The sequence below is a fragment of the Macaca nemestrina genome, chromosome X, assembly GCF_043159975.1.
Source record: "Macaca nemestrina isolate mMacNem1 chromosome X, mMacNem.hap1, whole genome shotgun sequence".
Lineage (NCBI taxonomy): Eukaryota > Metazoa > Chordata > Mammalia > Primates > Cercopithecidae > Macaca > Macaca nemestrina.
The window spans coordinates 36769075-36790806 of NC_092145.1; the positions used below are offsets into that span (position 1 = coordinate 36769075).

The 21732-nt window shown below is 41.6% G+C and overlaps 1 long non-coding RNA gene across 6 annotated transcripts in view; it reads right to left on the reverse strand.

Moving 5' to 3' along the window:
• Positions 1-21732, reverse strand: part of LOC105468382 (uncharacterized) — a 117011-nt gene that overhangs the window by 37581 nt on the left and 57698 nt on the right. The gene's annotated exons all lie outside the window — the stretch shown is intronic.

Here is a 21732-nt window from a genome sequence, read left to right on the forward strand (position 1 = left end):
TGAGCTATCCCATCTGAGCTTCAGCTGCATTAAAATTGATGGCTTCAAGGACCAGAAAGATATGCTTATTAGTTGCATGACTGGAGAGTTACAGGGCTGTTTACTCTTTGGAGGTAAAACTCTTTTGGGTGCCCTAGCAAAGTGAGGTAGCACGTTCTACTTAACTACAGAGAATCATTTCTGAAATCATATATACTAAGATATGCGTCAGATATCTATGTCAGCCTAAAGTTTTCCAAAATAGTTCAGTTCAACAAATAGTTCTCAAATGTCTATTGTCCAGGCACCGTGCTGGTTGCTGGAGATGGAGAGATATTAATAATGAGTTATAAGTGTCAGGCATTACTCAGAGTTTCTTACTATGTAAGACCCTCTGCCAGGTGCTTTAGATACATCATGTCATTTCATTCTTTCCATTACCCTGTGAGGTATTCTTAGCCCCACTTTATATGGTCTCTAGCCAGATCATGAGGGATCTGTAGGGGGTTCCAGAGTGAGGAAGAGGATCTGGACATGAGTCAAAGCACACAGTGCACAAAATAAACTCAGGTCGATGCTAGTGGTTTTATGTTCAGGACAAGGCTGGAATTGTCCTCTCTTTTTCTGTCCAGATGGTCAGAAACAAACCATGGAGGGCTCAGAAATAGACTGGAAATGTTCAAGCCTAGGGAAAAGCACCAGCTAGGAATGAGAAGATACCCACGTTACAGGTGAAAAAAGCAAGTCATAGAAAGGTTAAATAATTTGGCCAGGCATGGTGGTGCATGCCTGCAATCCCAGCGCTTTGGGAGGCCAAGACAGGCAGATCACCTGAGGTCAGGAGTTCGAGACCAGTCTGGTCAACATGGTGAAACCCCATCTCTACTAAAAATACAAAACATTGCTGGGCATGGTGGTGCACACCTGTAGTCTCAGCTACTCGGGAGGCTGAGGTAGCAGAATCGCTTGAACCTGGGAGGCAGAAGTTGTAGTGAGCCAACATCATGCCACTGCACTCCAGCCTGGGCAACAGAGCAAGACTCTGTCTCAAAAAAAAAAAAAAAAAAAAGAAAGAAAAAAGAAAAAAGAAAAGAAAGGTTAAATAATTTGCCTAAGTTTACACACTCAATACATAGCAGAGATGGAACTTAACCCCAATTCTATCTAATTCCAAACTCCATGATCTTAACCACTATACCATACTGCCTCAGATATTAATACATTTTAAGAGCCTCATGGTAAACTAGCAGGCACATACAAAATGAAGCATTTTTGAATTATTATGCTAAATGCTAAGATACAAGCATGCCTAGGGTGCTGCCGGAATACAGAGGATGTGCCCTTGGGAAGTAGCACTGCATATGGATTAAGAGCACAGACTCCAAAGCTATAACTGCCTGATGGGTTCTTCTGCCCACAGCACAGACAAAATCAGACCACAGCATTGCAATACAGAAAGAGTTTAGGCCAGGCACAGTGGCTCATGCCTGTAGTCCCAGCACTTTTGGAGGCCAAGGCAGGTGGATCACTTGAGCCCAGGAGTTGGAGACCAGCCTTGGCAACATGGCGAGACCCTGTCTCTACAAAAAATACAAAAATTAGCAGGGTGCAGTGGCACATACCTGTGGTCCCAGCTACTCAGGAGGCTGAGATAGGAGGATCTCTTGAGCCTGGGAGTTTGAGGCTGCAGTGAGCCATGACTGCACCACTGCACTCAGCCTGGATGACAAAGTGAGACCCTCTACCCGCCCCCACCCCCCAAAAAAAGAATTTAATAGATATGAGGCTAGCCATGCCATGTGAGAGATGGAGTCATCATTGAAATCAGTCTCCCTGATAATTTAGGGGCTAGGGTCTTTCAAAGACAGTTTAGGAGAAGGGGTGGGGGTAGCTAAGCAACGGGTGCTTGCTGCTGATTGGTAGGGGTGCAAACATGGGGATGTGGGAAATGGTCCTCATGCGCACTGAGTCACTTTTGGTTGAGACCACAGGAGTGGTTGGCAGGTTCAGGTGGAGCCATCAGTCCGTCAGACACACAGAAAACCTGAAATGATATCTCAAAAAGCCAATCTTAGGTTCTACAATAGTGATGTTATCTGCAGGAGTAAATGGGGAAGTTGCATATCTGGTGATCTCTGGAATAATGGTTGGCAATCATTTATGTCTACACTTTGGCAGAATTCAGGCTCCTCTATCCTCCTAACCTGGTGGTCTCTCATTAGCTTTTAAAAGGAAGTTGAGTTTTGGGGAAGGGCTATTAGCATTTAAACTATAGGCCCATCGTGGTAGCACACGTCTGTAATCCCAGAACTTTGGGAGGCTGAGGTGGGCAGATCGCTTGAGGCCAGGAGTTCCAGACCAGCCTGGCCAACATGGCGAAACCCTGCTTCTACTACAAATGCGAAAATTAGACAGGTGTGGTGGTGCACGTCTGTAGTACCAGCTACTTGGGAGGCTGAGGCACAAGAATCACTTGCACATAGGAGGCAGAGTTTGCAGTGAGCCGAGATCGTACCACTGCATACCAGCCTTGGTGACAGCGCAAGACTCTGTCTCAAAATAAAAATAAAAATAAAACATAAACTAAATATCTCCCAAAGTTAGCTTGGCCTAAGCCCAGGAATAATTAAGGGTAGCTTGAAGGCTAAAGGCAAGATGGGGACTGGCTAGATCGGATCTCCCCCATTGCCATAATTTTCTCACTGTTAAAATTTTTGCAAAGGCAGTTTCAAAGCCAGATAGCCTGGATCTGAAGTGTGAATCTGTCACTTACAAATTATGTGAACATGGGCAACTTAAACCTCTATGTGCCTCAGTTTCCTCATCTGAAAACCAAGATAATAACAAAACCTAATTCATAGAGTTGTGAGGATTAAATGTGCTTAGACTAAATCCTGACACAGAGTAAGCACTATACAAGTGTTAGATAAAATGAATAAGCTTAACTCCAAATGAGGTTACGGGAAAGCTTTTTGGAAGGACTGATGCCTGGAACTGAGTCACAGAAGATGAATAGGAGTTAGCCAGGTGAGGGCCGGGCGCGGTGGCTCACGCCTGTAATCCCAGCACTTTGGGAGGCCAAGGTGGGCGGATCACGAGGTCAGGAGATTGAGACCATCCTGGCCAACATGGTGAAAACCCGTCTCTACTAAAAATACAAAAATTAGCCAGGCGTAGTGGTGCGTGTCTGTAATCCCAGCTACTCGGGAGGCTGAGGCAGGAGAATCAATTGAACCAGGGAGTTGGAGGTTGTGGTGAGCCGAGATCACACCACTACACTGCACGTCAGCCTGGGTAACAGAGCGAGCCTCTGTTTCAAAAAAAAAAAATAAAAAAAGAGCCAGGTGAAGATGGGAAAGGTTTACCAGGCAGGGGGAGAGCATGAGCACAAAACACAGGCATACAGCAGTATTGTTGATGGAGGCTAATTACAAGCAGTTTGGCAATTCTCCACTAGACCATAAAGCACAAGCAAGGAAGAGGTAGGGGCTGTTCTGGACAGGGGCATTCTATAGGTCACTTGAAGGAATTTGGACTTTATTTTGTAGGCAACAAGGAATCATAGAAGAAAAGAGTTTTATGTAGGGGAACCATGTAGACAGATATATATGGGAGAGTAGATTTGTTATATGACCTACAATTTACTTAAAAATACTCTGCAGAGACAGTGTGAGATACACAAACACTTATATACATGTACATGTAGATATACATATACTCTAGGGGCAGTTAATATCTGAAGTACCCCCAGTGATGAACACATTCCAGCCGCACTTAGTTTGCATATAAAGACACTAATTGTGAGTCCACACTCCAGAGGCAGCTACTGAAAAACTGCAACCAATCTACCTAAACCTACACTAGAGGGTTTGCTCATTCACATAAAAGAGTCATTCATTCATGAAATAAATGGTGTTCTAGATATATGGATGGACACGTCTCTCTACCCTCACATGAATGAAGCCTAAAAAACTGGTGATCCCAGAGTGGCGTCTTAGTTCTAGGAATCTACTAGTTTCCACATCCTGACACTTAATGGAACATTCTATTGCCTGCTCTAGCCATTGAGCAAAAATGTTGCTACCACTGGAGAACTGCTGCATGTGCTTCAAGTGAACTGTTCCTACATGGGGCTTAACGGAACTTGTGAAAACAGGCTTCCAGAATAAGTGCTAAAAAATGCATGATTGACTTATACAGACAAAATAGGCTTTAAGTCAAAACCTGTCACTAGAGACAAATAAGGTCATTATGGAATGATAAAAGGATCAACTCTGCAGGAAAATATAATAATTATACATATATATGCACCCAGCATCAGAGCACCTAAATATTTAAAACAAATATTGACAGATCTGAAGGGAGGAATGGATAGTACTACAATAGCAGTAGGAAACTTCAATACCCCACTTTTAATAATGGATAGAACATCCAGGCAGAAAATCAATTAAAAAACAGCTTACTTGAACAACACTATAGACTAAATGGACCTAACAGACATTACAGAATTCTCTACCCAAGAGCAGCAGAATACATATTCTCTTTTAGTGCACATGGAACATTCTGCAGGATAGATCACATGTTAGATCACAAAATGAGTCTTAACAAATTTAAGAATATTGAAATCATACCAAGTATCTTCTCAGACAGCAGTGGAATGAAACAGGCAATCAATAAGATAAAATTAACAAACTTACACTAAGAAAAAAAAGAGAGAAAACACAAATTAATAGAATCAGAAATGTATCTCTAGGTGGACAGTGACAGAAAAAAAAAGAGAAAGAAAAAAGAACATCAGAAATGATACTGGAGACATTACAATGGATGATGCAGAAAATGGATCATAAAGGACTATTATGAACAACCTAGGTTTCTAGGTTGAATAACCTAGAAAAAAATGAATAAATTGCTAGAAACACACAACTTACCAAGACTGAATCAAGAAGAAATAGAAAGTCTGAAGAGACCAATAAGAAACAAAGAGATAAGGCCAGGTGCAGTGGCTCACACGTGTAATCCCAGCACTTTGGGAGGACAAGGCGGGCGGATCACGAGGTCAGGAGATCGAGACCATCCTGGCTAACATGGTGAAACCCCATCTCTACCAAAAATACAAAAATATTAGCCAGGCGTGGTGGCGGGCGCCTGTAGTCCCAGCTACTCGAGAGGCTGAAGCAGGAGAATGGCGTTAACCCAGGAGGCAGAGCTTGCAATGAGCCAAGATCACACCACTGCACTCCAGTCTGGGTGACAGAGTGAGACTCTGTCTCAACAAAAAGAAAAAAAGAAAAGAAAAAGAAAGGAAACAAAGAGATAGGGTCAGTAATCAAAAAGCTTCCAACAAAGAAAAGTCCAGGACTAGACAAGCTTCTGGAAAATTCTACAAAACACTCAAAGAATAATTAATACCAAAATTTCTTAAACTCTTCCAAAAAATGGAAGAAGGAACACTTCCAAACTCATTTTATAAGGCCAGCATCACTCTGATACCATGAGCCAGACAAGACATCACAAGTAAAGAAAACTATAGGCCAATATCCCTAATGAACGTAGATGCAAAAACCTTTAATAAAATATTAGCAAACCAAATTCAATAACACATTAAAAGGATTATACACCATGATCAAGTGGGATGCAAGGACAGTTCAATACACAAATATATCAAATCAATCAATGTGATACACCACATTAATTAGATGAAAGCAGAACCATATGACCATTTCAATAGACACAAAGAAAGTATTTTACAAAATTCAACATCCCTTCATGATAAAAACCCTCAACAAAATAAGTACAGAAGGAACTTACCTTAACAAAATAAAGGCCAAATATTAAAAACCATCACAAGCATCATATAAGCAATGGAGAAAAACTGAAATTTTTTCCTCTAAGATCTGGAACAAGACAAGAATGCCCACTCTTGTCCTGCTATTCAACACAGTACTGGAAATCTTAGCCAGAATAGTTAGGCAAGAGAAAGAAATAAAAGACATCCAAATAAAAAGAGAAGTATAATGATTTATATATGCTGATGACATGATCATATATGCAGAAAACCGTACAGATGCTACCAAAATAACTGCTAGAACTAATAAATAAACTGGGTAAAGTTGCAGGATACAAAACCAATATGCAAAAATTAGTGTCATTTTTCACGTATGTTCACTGCAACACTACTCACAATAGAAAAGAGGAATCAACCTAAATGCCCATCAATGGTAGAATGGATAAAGAAAATATGGTGCATACATACCATGGAAAATGTGGTACATATATACTATGGGGTACAGTCATAAAAAGAACAAGATTGGCCGGGCATGATGGCACATACCTGTAATCCCAGCACTTTGGGAGGCTGAGGCGGGCGGATCACAAGGTCAGGAGATCAAGACTATCCTGGCTAACATGGTGAAACCCCATCTCTACTAAAAATACAAAAAATTAGCCAGGCATAGTGGCACACGCCTGTAGTCCCAGCTACTCTGGAGGCTGAGGTGGGAGAATCACTTGAACTTGGGAGGCAGAGGTTGCAGTGAGCCGAGATCACCCCACTGCACTTTAGCCTGGGCATCAGAGCAAGATACTGAAAAAAAAAAAAAAAAAAAACCAAGATTAGCCAGGCACGGTGGCTCACGCCTGTAATCCAGCACTTTGGGAGGCCAAGGCAGGCAGATCACCTGAGGTCAGGAGTTCAAGACCAGCCTGTCCAACATGGTGAAACCCTGTCTCTACTAAAAATACAAAAATTAGCCAGGTGTGGTGGCAGGCGCCTGTAATCCCAGCTACTCGGGAGGCTGAGGCAGGAGAATCGCTTGAACCCGGGAGATGGAATGTGCAGTGAGCTGAGATTGTGCCACTGCACTCCACCCTGGGTGACAAGAGTGAAACCCTGTCTCAAAAACAAAACAAAACAAAAACAAAAACAGAAAACCCAAGATCATGTCCTTTGCAGCAATGTGAATGGAGCTGAAAGCCATTATCCTAAGCAAACTAATGCAGGAAGAGAAAACCAAATACTGCATGTTCTCACTTATAAGTGTGAGCTAAACATGGAGTGCACATGGACACAAAGAAGGGAACAACAGACACCAGGGTCTGTTTGAAAACGGAGGGTGGGAGGAAGGTGAGGATCAAAAAACTACCTATTAGGTACGATGTTTATTACCTAGGCAACAAAATAATCTGCACACCAAATGTCCACGACACACAATTTATCTAAATAAGAAATCTGCACATATACTCCTGGACCTAAAATAAAAGTTAAAAAATTAATGTTATTTCCATAAACTAACAACAAACTATCTGAAATGCAAATTTTAAAAAATCCCATTTATATTAGCAGCAAAAAGAATAAAATCCTTAGGAATTAACTTAGCCAAAGAGGTGAAAAATTTGTATACTAGAAATTATAAAACATTGATGGAAGAAATTTTAAAAGCACAAACAAATGGAAAGACATCCCCTGTTCACAGACTGGCAGAATTAATATTGTTAAAATGTCCATACTAGCCAAAGCAATCTACAGATTAAATGCAATCCCTACCAAAATCCCAATTATGTTTTACAGAAATAGGAAAAGGAATCCTAAAATTTGTATGGAACACCAAATAGCCAAAGCAATAATTCAAGAAGCTAGAAGCATCATACTTCCTGACTTCAAATTATATTACACAGCTATAGCAATCAAAACAGTATGGTACTGACAGAAAAACAGACATACAGACCAATGGAACAGAATAGAGGGCCCAGAAATAAACCCATGCATTTATGGTTAACTGATCTTCAACAAGGGTGCCAACAACACACAATGAGGAAATGATAGTCTCTTCAACAAATGGTGTTGGGGAAACTGGATATCCACATGCAGAAGAATGAAATTGGACCCTGCTATAATTTGAATGTTCCCTCCAAAACTCATGTTGAAATTTAATTGCCATTGTCAGAGTATTAAGAGGTGGGATCTTAAGAGATGATTAGGAGGACATAAGGGCTTCACCTTCATGGATTGATTAATGCTGCTATCAATGGAGATGCAGTTATTGTGGGAGTTCAGTCCCCTTTTTTTCTCTCTGTCTTGCCCTTTTGCCATGAGATGATAGAGCATGAGGGCCATTGCCAGATGTAGGCGCCATGCTCTTTGACTTCCCAGCTTCCAGGCCATGAGTCAAATAAACTATTGTTTATAAATTATCCAATATTTGGTATTCTGTTACAGCATCAGAAAAAGACTAAGACCCCTAGCTCACATCATATACAAAATCAACTCAAAATGGATTGCTTAAACATAAGATCTGAAACCACAAAACTCTAGAAGAAAACAGAGAAAAGTATTTTTGACATTGGTCTTGGCATGACAGCAAAAGCACAGGCAATAAAAGAAAAATAGACAAGTGAGGCTTCATCAGACTAAAAATCTTCTGCACAGCAAAGGAAATAATCAACAAAATGCAAAGCCAACATACGGAATGGGTGAAAATATTTGTGAACTATATATCCAATAAGGGATTAATACCCAGAATATATAAGGAACCCATATAGCTCAATGCCAAAACACAAATATGCCAATTAAAAAGTGGGCAAAGGACCTAAATAGACATTTCTCAAGAGAAGAAATTCAAATTGCTAATAGATATATGAAATGATTCTGAATATCTCTAATCAGGGAAAGGAAAATCAAAACCACAATGAGATATCACTTCAAACCTGTTAGAATGAATGTCTACTATCAAAAAGAGAAAACATAAGTGTTGGTGAAGATGTGGAAAAAAGAGAACTCTTGTACACTGCTGGTAAAAATGTATATTAGTACAGCCATTATGGAAAATAATATGAAGGCTCCTCAAAAATTAAAAATAGAACTACCAAATGATCCAGCAATCCTGCTTCTGGGTATACATCCAAAGGAAATGAAATCAGCATCTTGACGAGATAGCTACATTTCCATGTTCACTGCGGCATTATTCACAGTAGCTGTGGTGTAGAAACAACCTAAATGTCCTTTGATGAATGAATGGATACAGAAACTGTGGTGTATAGATATATAATGGAATATTATTCAACCTCAAAAAGAAGGAAAGGCTGGGTGCAGTGGCTCACACCTGCAATCCAGCACTTTGGGAGGCTGAGCTAGGAGTATTGCTTGAGCTCAGGAGTTTGAGACCAGCCTGGGCAACATAATGAGACCTTGTCTCTACAAAAAATCGAAAAATTAGCCAGGTGTGGTGGTACACACCTATAGTCCCAGCTACTCAGGAGGCTGAGGCAGGAGGATCACCTGAGCCCAGGAGACTGAGGCTGCGGAGCAAGACACTATGAAGAAGAAGGAGAAAGAGAAGAAGAAGGGGAAGAAGGGGAAGAAGGGGAAGGAGGAGGAGGAGGAGGAGGAGGAGGAGGAGGAGGAGGAGGAGGAGGAGGAGGAAATTCTGCCATTTGCAACAACATGGATGGAGCTGGGAACATTATACTAAGTGAAATAAACAAGACACAGAAGAGAAAAACTGCATGATCTCACTCGTATTTGGAATAGGAGATAATCAAATTCACAAATTCATAAAGGCAAAGAATAGGATGGAAGTTGCCAGGGGGCAGGAGGGGCTAATTCAGAGTTAGACTTACTTTTGCCAGATAGACCAACCCTGAATGTAAAGCTACTCTAAATAGAAGAAAAGAGGGCCAGGGACAGAACCTAGGAGAAAGCCAGCACTTAACCAATGAAAGCTAGAGTCGACTCTGGATCTGATCGTTCAGGATTAATGTTTAATTTGGGTCTACCTTTCCCTACCATTTGTATGGCTCTGGATCTATTGTTTTTAACACCAAATTGGCTACATGTCCCAGGAATGCTAATAACCTTTACAAATCATAATTAGAAAGGAAAGTGTGTGGCAATAAAGTCATATATCATATTCTGGAAAGAGAACAGGAATGGAAATCATCAGGTTTGCCACCTTCTCTCTCTGGGTTTCTGTTTTTCCAAACATAAACGTGATGAACTGGCTTCAGTTATTTCTATGGCTCTTCCAGTTGGAACAGCCTATGATTCTTTGACATTTGGTTTATCTACACTTTTCTTGTAGCTGTATCACTTCTCTCCTACATTAATACAAATGGGTAGAAGCTGACTATATTCTTTTCAAGGTCATGACAATAGAAGAAAATTGCAAAAACCCAGTCACAAAATATGGTAAGTAAAAGGAAGTGAGAGTTATAGGGGAAAATGTGATTGACCTCTTGTTATTAATATCAGTGCTCAGCTGTACAACAATAAGGGTGTGTCCCCTTGAGATCAAATCAATGGCTCAAAAGAGGGAAACAAACCACTTTTTTTTTCCTGATCAAATCAAAGTTTACTCCCTAATTCTGCTAATTTTTGAGGTGATAGTGAATATTGTTCTCTCTTCATTACTTCTCTCACAGTTGTCATAAAGTGTTAATAATTTATTTATTTATTTATTTTTTAGACAAGGTCTTGCTCTGCTGCTCAGACTGGAGTACAGTGGCATGATCTCGGCTCACTGCAACCTCCGCATCCCAGGCCCAAGCGATTCTCCTGCTTCAGCCTCCCGAGTAGCTGGCACTACAGATGTGCACCACCACACATGACTAATTTTTTTTTTTTAAAGTGCGACTGCACTCTGTCACCCAGGCTGGAGTGCAGTGGCACAACCTTGGCTCATTGCAACCTCTGCCTCCCGGGTTCAAATGATTCTCCTGCCTCAACCTCCTGAGTAGCTGAGACTATAGGCGCGTGCCACCATACCTGGCTAATTTTTGTATTTTTAGTGGAGATGGGGTTTCATCATGTTGGTCAGGCTGGTCTCGAATTCCTGACATCAGGTGATTCACCCACCTCGGCCTCCCAAAGTGTTGGGATTACAGGCATGAGCCACCATGCCCAGCCTAATTTTTGTATTTTTAGTAGAGACAGGGTTTTGCCATGTTCTCACCCCCACACCCCCGACTGATCTCAAACTCCTGAGCTCAGGTGATCTGCCCACCTTGGCTTCCCAAAGTACTGGAATTACAGCTCTGAGCCACTGCCACCGTGCCCAGCCTAGAATATTTTAATATATGTAAAAGAAAGGGTGTATAACTACTGTTCTCATCTCATCAACTATTCTTACCAAACCTTCAAAGCTTAATTGGAGGGAAATTAGTCTAGAGACAGTGTGCCCTGCTCACCTTCTTCCATACTGGCAGCTTGGAATGATTTTCCAGTGTAACACCTATGTTCTTTGCTTCTATTCTGAAGTTTAAGAATACTTTTAGAGAGGGGGTGTGAATAAAGATCACACCGCCTTTCTTTTTCATTGTTTCTTTTTTTGAGATAGAGTCTTGCTTTGCCACCCAGGCTGGAGTGCAATGGCATGATCTCAGCTCACTGAAACCTCAAACTCCTGGGCTCAAGCGATCCTCCTGCCTCAGCCTCCCAAGTAGTTGGGACACAGGTATACACCACCATATCTTAATTTTTTCTTTTTTTTTTTTTTAGATGGAATCTCACTCTGTCGCTAGGCTGGAGTGCAGTGGCGTCATCTCGGCCAACTGCAACCTCCACCTCCCAGATTCAAGTGATTCTCCTGCCTCAGCCTCCCGAGTAGCTGGGATTACAGGTGTGGACCACCACGCCCAGCTAATTTTTGTATTTTTAGTAGAGACAGGGTTTCGCTACGTTGGCCAGGCTGGTCTTGAAATCCTGACTTCAGGTGATCTGCCCGTCTCAGCCTCCCAAAGTGCTGGGATTACAGGTGTTAGCCACCGTGCCTAGCCATACACCTCGCTATTTTTAATCATTTTTTTTATAAATGGCATTTGCTATATTGCCCAGGCTGGGCTTGAACTCCTGGCATCAAGCAATCCTCCTGCCTCAGCCTCTCAGAATTCTGGGATTACAGGCATGAACCACTATGTTCAGCCTGTGCTGTCCTTTCTATGAAAAGATGATACAACTGATCTATGAATAAGCCATGTCCTTTCAGTTCTTTTGCTAGGGTTGAGGATGAGATTATTCTGAATCATCTATACTCTCTCACACTCTTGTGACCAAACAGCTATCATGTGTACCCAGGTGGCTACTGATAGAGGTAAAAGCAGTAGCCAAGAAATTAACTAGTTCCTTTACATCAGACCTAGGATCACAAACCTCACATGCCTGGTACTCTTATCAATTACTTTCACTGTGTCATACTGACCGTGTCATCGGGTCCACCACATAGGCAATGTATAGATATATGCTGAGTCCCAAAACCTCAGTATGGAACCCCACAGGCAGAGGCTCCAGCTTGGAGAATGGGTTAAGTTCTAGGTTTCTGCTCCAATCTGTGAAGCTGATTCAGTCCCTGGAGCAGGGTACAGGGGTCAACACGCTGCCTTCTGTTTTTTTGTACCAGGGTAGGTAGAGGGAGGCCACAATTTTGGAAGATGGGGATTGCCCAGCTGCCAGCTTTTTCAGCAGATGGTATAACCACCATGAGATAATTAGCATGCAGTCCCACAGTGGGGCTGGGTACAGAGAAGGAGCAACTGAAATGGAAAATTAGATCAACAAAAATGGAGGAGAGGTTGTTACCCCAGTTGAAAATGTTCACACCTCATTTGTGAAAGGCTCAACATGAAAGGCTCCTGACTGCATCAGCACTAAAGATGCATTTCTTTCCCATTCTCATTTGGGTCTCAGAACACCTTACTAGCTTCCTAAGTGTATTTTATTTCTGCTGTTTCTCAAATTGCACTTCCTTTATGACTACTAATGTGAAGAGGTCTGGAATATCTTAATGCTCAGATCTCCCACTTCCTGGGCCACACCTAAACACACCAGCTTGGTGTACAGATGTCATGGCCAGAATCCATCAGGAGTGGGACTGTGCCTGCCTCAATACCTCTGCTGGCAATCTGTCATTTTGCTTATTTAACCAAAGGCTGGTATCATTATATGGCTTGAGTCTGTTAAGAATCGAGGTGATAAATTGTGCTTTTGATTATTCTTTTGTTGTTTTAAACATCCTTTTGATGTACTAAGAGTCACTTATATATGAATAAAACAAGCAACCATCTGTTTTATGAAGCATTGGATTGTAAAAGTGTCAACTCAAGCACAATCTACTAATTTGTCAATTGTTGAGCATTGGTCAATTGACGGAAATTAGCTGTGTTGCTGGACATACACACCCTTACTTCATTAGTTGTTTATGTCTGTGGTTGGGAGGGGAGCTATAAAATAACACTGGTGATGGACGTGGTGGCTCACACCTGTAATCCCAGCACTTTGGGAGGCCGAGGCAGGCAGATCACCTGAGGTCAGGAGTTCAAGACCAGCCTGGTCAACATGGTGAAACCCCTTCTCTACTAAAAGTACAAAAATTAGCTGGGCATGGTGGTGGGCGCCTGTAATCCCAGCTACTCAGGAGGCTGAGGCAGGAGAATTGCTTGGACCCAGGAGGCGGAGGTTGCAGTGAGCCAAGATCGTGCCACCGCACTCCAGCCTTGGCGACAAGAGCAAGACTCATTCCAAAAAAAAAAAGGTGAAAAAGACCATGACCCTGGTTAATCCCAGGCAGAAGGGAAGCTTACTTTTTTTCTTTTTTTAAAGATGTATTCTCCCACTGTTTCCCCGGGTTCAAGCGCCTCATTACAGGTGCACACCACCATCCCCGGGTAATTTTTGTATTTTTCCTAGGGACAGGGTTTTGCCATGTTGACCAGGCTGGTCTTGAACTCCTGACCTCAAGTGATCTGCCCGCCTTGTCCTCCCAAAGCGCTGGGATTACAGGCATGAGCCACCGCGCCAGGCCAGAAGGGATGCTTACTTCTGGAGGCAGGGTGCAAAGATTGTCCTATTGCCTTCAGCTCCAGGTTAAATCCTCCCACCTGAGACTGACTCCCTTCCTTATAGAAACTGGCAGTTTTCGATACTTGACAATTGAATTCCTTAGGACCTCAGTGATGGCTTGCCTTTGAGGAGAAAGGGGAAACACAGAAGAGGAAACTAAACAAAGAATAAAGCCCTCCTGCAACCAGAAGGCATCCTCATCCCTCATTTTGGCTAAGTACACTGGATTCATAAACTCATTTTTATTGAATTCAATTTCAAAGCTTTTACTTAGGGTTTTTCTGGTAGGTAGATAAGGCAGAAGTCAACAAGCATCTAGCTATCCAACTCAATAGAGGGGCCCACCAGGGCATGATCCAGGCATATTTATGAAATAGGCAAAGTTTGTACTCAGCATGCCCCCACTCCTCCTTTGGCACTTTCCTCCCCTTCTGGCCCACCTGTCTGAGTCCCAGCATCTCCTGCTGACACCTGGCTGGGCAGGATCATTCCCTGTCCCACCTCTTAATGTAAACTGGAGTTCCTATTTCTTAGCATTGAGCACCATTTCAGACCTTTCACACAGCTCAAATCAAAAGGTATCATTCTAATCCCACAGAGCCGAACTTCATCATGGAATGTCCTCATAAGTGACACATCTGCATTTTTAGGGAGGTCTTCTGGAATTCCTTAGTCCAGACAAATGATTCTGATGCTGGAAAGTTCAGACATGATTAAACTTTAGCAAGAGACATTTTGGGGTACTCAGGAGGGCAGTTTAAGAATTCCTTAAAATATGACTTCCTGAGGCAGTTGTACCTATTTTGTGTGTGTGTGTGTGTGTGTGTGTGTGTGTGTGTGTGTGTGTGTGTGTGTAGGACTGGCTCTAGAATCACATGGAGGCTCCTGGGCAAGAACCATATATATGTACAGAAGTCAGCTGGCTTCTTCTGTCCTGGAAGTTTCCCCAATTGGTGAGAGAAGTGATCTGAGAATAGTTCAGGCAGCCCAAGATGCTGATTTCTGGTTTCAGAACTCTATAATGAGGGTGGAATAATACACATTGGAGAAGACTCCAAAAGGTAGGAGGGTGGGAGGTGGGTGAAGGATGAGAAAGTACCTATTGGGTACAATGTATACAATTCGGGTGATAGGTACACTAAAAGCCCAGACTTCATCAACTATGCAGTATAACTGATAGAGTTTGTATATTTGTCCTCACCCAAATCTCATGTTGAAATCTAATCCCCAATGTTAGAGGTGGGGCCTGGTGGGATGTGTTTGGATCATGGGGACAGATCCCTTGTGAATGGCTTGGACCACCCCCTTGGTGATAAGTGGGCTCTCACTCTGAGTTCACATGAGATCTGGTCATTTAAAATTGTGTGGTGTCTCTCTCTCTCTCTCCACACACACATACACACTTCCCTCTCTCGGTCCTGGCCACTCCATTCTCACCATGTGATATGCCTGCTCCTGCTTTGCCTTCCACCATGATCGGAAGCTTCCTGAGGCCTCCCCAGAAGCAGATGCCACTATGCTTCCTGTACAGCCTGCAGAACCATGAGCCAATTAAATCTCTTTTCTTATAAATTACCCAGCCTCAGGTATTTCTTTATAGCAACGCAAAATTGACCCTGTCAAAAAACAAACCTCTCAAAACTCAAACAATCCAATTAGAAAATGAGCAAAACATATGAATAGATATTTCACCAGAAAGGATATATAGATTGCAAACACACATGACAAGATGCTCAATCAACATCATTAGCCATAAGGGAAATACAAATTAAAATCACAATGAGATATCACTAAACACCTATCAGAATAGCTAAAAGTAAAAAATAGTTAACAACACACATGCTGGCAAATAAGTAGAAAAACTGTATCATTCATACATTGTTGGCATTCTTCAACAGATTAATGATTAAACAAATTATAATTCATCCATGCCATGGAATACTATGCAGCAATAACAAGAAATCAGGGGCCAGACACAGTGGCTCAAGCTTATAATCCAAGCACTTTGGGAGGCTGAGGAAGGAGGATTGCTTGAGCCCAGGGGTTCGAGATGAGTCTGGGCAACATAGTGAGACCCTGTCTCTACAAAAAATTTAAAAATTAGCTGGGTGCGGTAGCACATGCTTGTAGTCCCAGCTAATCAGAAGGCTGAGGTGGGAGGATTGCTTGAGTGAGTTCAAAGCTGCAGTGAGCCATGATCACATCACTGCACTCCAGCTTGGGTGACAGAATGAGACTCTGTCTCAAAAAAAGAAAAAAAGAAATAAGGTATTGGTTCATGCAATAACTTGAATGAACTCCTGGGAATTTTGCTTAGTGAAACAAAAAAAAGCCAATCTTAAAAGGTTATAAACTGTATGATTATTTATATAACACTCTTGACAAAAATATAGAGATGGGGAACAGATTAGTGGGTACCAGGCATTAGGGAATGGATCATATAGGAGGTAGGCATGGCAGCCGGGTGCGGTGGCTCATGCCTGTAATCCCAGCACTTTGGGAGGCCGAGGGGGTGGATCACCTGAGATCAGGAGTTCCAGACCAGCCTGGCCAACATGGTGAACCCTGTCTCTACTAAAAATATAAAAATTAGCTGGTCATGTTGGCAGGTGCCTGTAATCCCAGCTACTCAGGAGGCTGAGGCAGGAGAATCGCTTGAACCTGGGAAGCAGAGGTTGTAGTGAGCCAAGACTGCACCACTGCACTCCAGCCTGGATGACAAGGGCAAAACTCCGTCTCAAAAAAAATGTAGGCATGGTTACAAAAGCTTCCTTGTGGTGAAAGTACACCTCTGTATTGTGTTGGTGGATACATGAACCTACACGTGATACAACTGCATAAAACTTCTAGTGAAAAAGATCTGTTATTTTAAAAAATGCATATAACGAAATACATAGAACACATAAACAGAAACAAATGATTACAAGTAAAACTTGGGAAATCTGGACAAGAGTGATAGGTTGTAGCAATGTCCTGGTTGTGATACTATAGTACAGTTTTATAAGATGTCACCACTGAGAAAAACTGGATAAAGGGTACATAATATCTCAATGTGCTCTTTCTGACTGTTGCACGTGAACCTACAGTCATCTCTAAATAGAAAGTTTAATTTTTAAAAAAAGATAAAAACAAAAATTCGGGGCCTTGAACATTTTCTGGCTCATTGTGCAGGCATGAAACTCATTGGCCGTCTGGCTACCAGGTTGGATAGTTACAAAGAAGAATGACTCCCCAAACTTGAGTATGTAGCACATTAGGGCCCCTGGTAATCCAAAGAAGAATTGTTTGCCTTCTGGAATTTCTCAGTAACCAAGTTTAATTGAACATCACTTTAATGAAAAAAACAGGCCTTTGCTATATAAATCTTCATACCAGGGTACAGCACTAGGAAATCAAAATAGGGTGTCTTAATCTATCTCCACCCCAGAGGCAGGGTCGCCCAGGCTGGAGCGCAGTGGTACCTCCTGTCTCGACCTCCTGGGCTCAAGCAATTCTCCTGCCTCAGTCTCCTGAGTAGCTGGGACTACAGGCACGCGCCACCACACCCAGCTAATTTTTATATTTTTTTGTAGAGATTGTAGCTTGCCATGTTGCCCAGGCTGGTCTCCGACTCCTGGGTTCCAGTGATCTGCCTGCCTTGGCCTCCCAAAGTGCTGGGATTACAGGTATGATCCACCATGCCTGGCCCAAAAGTTCTTCATGTATCCTAGATACGAGTCCTTTGTTGGGTGTGTGACTTGCAAATATTTTCTCTTAGTCTATAGCTTGTCTTTTCATTCTCTTAATAGGACCTTTCATAGATCAAAGCTTTTAATTTTTTATGAAGTCCAATTTAATGTATTTTTTCTTACATGGATAAACCTTAGTGTCAAGCCTAAGAACACTTTGCTAGGCCCTAAATCATGAAGATTTTCTCCTGTGTTTTTCTTTTTTTTCCCTCTAAAACGTTTTATAGCTGTATGCTTTACACTTAAGTCTGCGATCCATTTTGAGTTATTTTTGTATGAGGTGGGATGTTCAGGTAAAAAGTACACTTTTTTGGCCTATGGATGTCAATTGCTCCTGAACTGTTTGTTGAAAACGCTATCCTTCCTTCATTAAGTTGCTTTTATACCTTTGTCAAAAATCAGTTGAGCAAGTTTGCATTGGTATATTTCTGGGTTTTTTGTTCCATTGATCTATGTGTGTACTCTCTGCCATTACCACACTCTCTTTTCTTTTTATTTGTACAATATTGGTGTACATGTGCAATTTTATTATATGCATAGATTGCTCAGTGGCCAAGTTAGGGCTTTGAGTGTATCCATCACATGAATAACATACATTGTACCCATTAGCCAATTTCTCATCATCTTCCTCCGTTCTACCCCTCACCCTTCCAAGTATCCATGATCTATCATTTCCACTCTCTATATCCATGTACCACAGTATCTTGATTACTATAGCCATACATGGTAACCTTTTACATTGGAAAGAATGATTCCCCCCAATTTGTTCTTTATGAAAATCACTTTAACTACTCTAGGTCCTTTGCCTTTCCATGTAAATTTTAGAAGAAGCTTTTCTATGTCTATGAAAATCCTTGCTGAGATTTTGATAGGAATTTCATTTGCCTATAGATCAATTTGGAGATAATTGATATCTTTACTGTGTTGAGTCTTTTAACCCACAAACACAGTATGTCTCTGCAATTATTAAGGTCTTCTTTGAGTTCTTTCCTCAGTGTTTTATAATTTCCTACATACAGATCCTTGCATGTTTTGTTAAGTTTATACCTGCTCTTTGGCACAAGTATGAATGGTATTGTGTTCTTTATTTAGATTTCCACATCGTTAGTATATATATATGTGATTGATTTTTATGTGTTTATCTGGTATCATATGACCTTACTGAATTCAGTGAATACTTCTACGAGGTTTCTTTTTTCTTTTTTTTTTTAAAGATTTCCTGTGATTTTCTACGTAGACAATTAAGTCTTCCACGAATCAAGACAGTTTCACTTGATCCTTTCCAATCCATATACCTTTTATTTCCTTTTCTTGCCTTGTTGTGCAAGAGCTACTTTCCCCCCTTTCTTGCCATTGTACTGGATAGAACTTACAGTACAATATTGAATAAAAGTAGTGAGAACAGCCAGGCGCGGTTGCTCATGCCTATAATCCCAGCACTCTGGGAGGCCAAGGCAGGTGGATAACCTGAGGTCACGAGTTCAAGACCAGCCTGGCCAACATGGCGAAACCCCATCTCTACTAAAAATACAAAAATTAGCTGGGTGTGGTGGTGGGCCCCTGTAGTCCCAGCTACTTGGGAGGCTGAGGCACAAGAATCGCTTGAACCCAGAAGGCAGAGGTTGCAGTGAGCCGAGATCGTGCCACTGCACCCCAGTCTGGGTGACAGAGTAAGACCCCACCTCAAGAAAAAAAAAAAAAAAAGAAGTAGTGAAAACAAACATGCTTGCCTTGTTTTGACTTGAGAAAGAACTCAATCTTTCACCATTAAGTATAATGTTAGTTGTAGGTTTTTCGTAGATGTTCTTTATGAGATTAAGGAAGTTCTCCTCTATGCCTAGTGTACTGAGAGTTTTTAATCATGAATAAATGTTGAACTTTAGGCTGGGTGTGGTGGCTTATGCCTGTAATCCCAGCAATTTTGGGAGGCTGAGGTGGGCAGATTGCCTGAGCTCAGGAGATCGAGACCAATCTGGACAACACGGTGGAATCTTGTCTCCACAAAAAAATACATTAGCTAGGCATGATGGCACACACCTACAGTACCAGTTACTAGGGGGACTGAGGAGGGAGGATCACTTGGGCCCAGGAGGTTGAGGCTGCAGTGAACCATGTTTGTGCCACTGCACTCCAGCCTGAGTAACAAAGCGAGACCCTGTCTCAAAAAAAAAAAAAAAAAAAAAAGTTGAATGTTACTATCAAATGCTTTTTCTGTGCCAGTTGATATGGTCAAATGATTTTAGTCTGCTGATATGGTGGATTACATTGATTAATTTTAAAATATTGAAATATGCATACATGGGAATAAACCCCAGAGTATAATTATTTTCTACATTGTTGGGTTATTCTGGCTATTATTTTGTGGCAGTTTCTGTGTCTAAGTCCATGAAAGATACTCATCTATAGTTTTCTTGCTTTGTACTGTCTTCGGTTTTGGTATCCTTCTGGGAATCTGATTATATGAATGTTGGATCTTTTGTTATTTCCAACAGGTCCCTGAGGCCCTATCCATCTTTTTTTTTCAGTCTATTTTCTCTCTGTTGTTCAAGCTGGGTAAATTCTGTTGATCTATACACAAGCTTACTGATTTTGTCCTCTGCCATCTCCACTCCATAATTGATCCTATCCAGCAATTTTAAAAAATCTATTTTTCAGTTCTGTAATTTTCATTTGGTTCTTTAAAAAAAATGTGAACAGGTGTTTTAATCATGTATAAAATGCCTGATTATGTATGAGTTTGAAGGAAGAAGAGATCAAAGGATTCCTGGAGGAAGGAGTGTCAGAAGGGGCCTTCAAGTAAAGAGGCACAGACTATCCCCGCCTAGGGCTGCTCTGAGCGTCTTCCCATTTCTTCCTCACAACAACCCAACAATGATTATAGCAATACTTACACCCATTTTACAGATGAGGAAACTGAGGTTTAGTCAGGTTAAGGTTTTTTCTTTTTCTTTTTCTTTTTTTTTAGGTTAATTTATTTAACCAAGGTCCCACTGCCAAGAAGCAAAGGAGTTGGGACTTGAATCCAAGTCTTCCTGATGCCAAAGCCCATGCTTTCACCAGTATTTGGAAGCTGAAGTTAAATACCTTGCCAAGGGGAAATCTTCCCAAACACTCCCAGAATGTGGCCACTTGTTCCTTGGGATCCCCATGTTGTTCCATCCCAGGAACTTGCTTGCCCCCCACCTGCTGTGAGCTCTAGTCACGTGTGTCTATGAAGGGTGTCATCACAGTATCACTTATATCTGTATCTGGCACAGGGCTTTGTAACTGGTAGCTACCCCAGCTGTCTACTGAGGGAACTTTAACACAATTAAACCTGACATCTCAAAACTGCCCTCAGTGGATGGCTGCTGTGAGGATTCCATGAATGGATGCTTACAAAGAGATCTAGTTCAGTGTTTGGCACACAGTGAGTACTCACTGCAAGGAAGGGTTGCCATTGGGCTGTTGATTGTTATTTGTATTTGACCAGCCTCCCTTCCTGGATTCGAAGTAGTTCCTATTCTCAGAAAGAGGCAGATGAGAGATAGTCACACAGCCACACAAAGGTCAAAACCAAGTTTCCCAATTCCTGACTCCCCAGGAAGTGCTCAATGCCCCTCAGAAAACTACTCAGTCAAGGTTCAGGTCTGTGTCCTTTGACAACATAAGAGCCCCTTGTGATGAAATAATTCAGCTGCAGCTCCATCACAGAACCACACATGTATTTCCCATCTTATCCTGTCCTTGCCCTACTCCACGTTCCTAATCAGAGACTGAATGTGCCATGTCAGGCTGGCCTGGAGTATATTTGATTCTTTTGTATAACTTCTATTGCTATGCTAAGATTTTATATTTTTTCCATTTATTTCAAGAGACTTTGCAATTACTTATTAAAGCATTTTTGTGGTGGCTACATTAAAACCCTTGTCAGATAATTTCAACATCTAATTCATCTTGGTGTTGGCATTGGTTGATTGTTTTAGGGTGATTTTTATCATATTCTGGATATGTTGACTATTATGTTAGAAGACTCTAATTCCTACTTAAATATTTGACTTTAGCAGGCAGTCAGTTTGTTTAGGTTTAGCATAAAAATAGGTTTAGGTCCTGGCCTACTTTTGAAGGCTGTGATTCCAATGACAATTTAGTTTCAGAGCCTCTGTAGTGCTATTTTGGTCTGCTTGATTCATGTGGTGCTGATGGGTCCACTCTTCC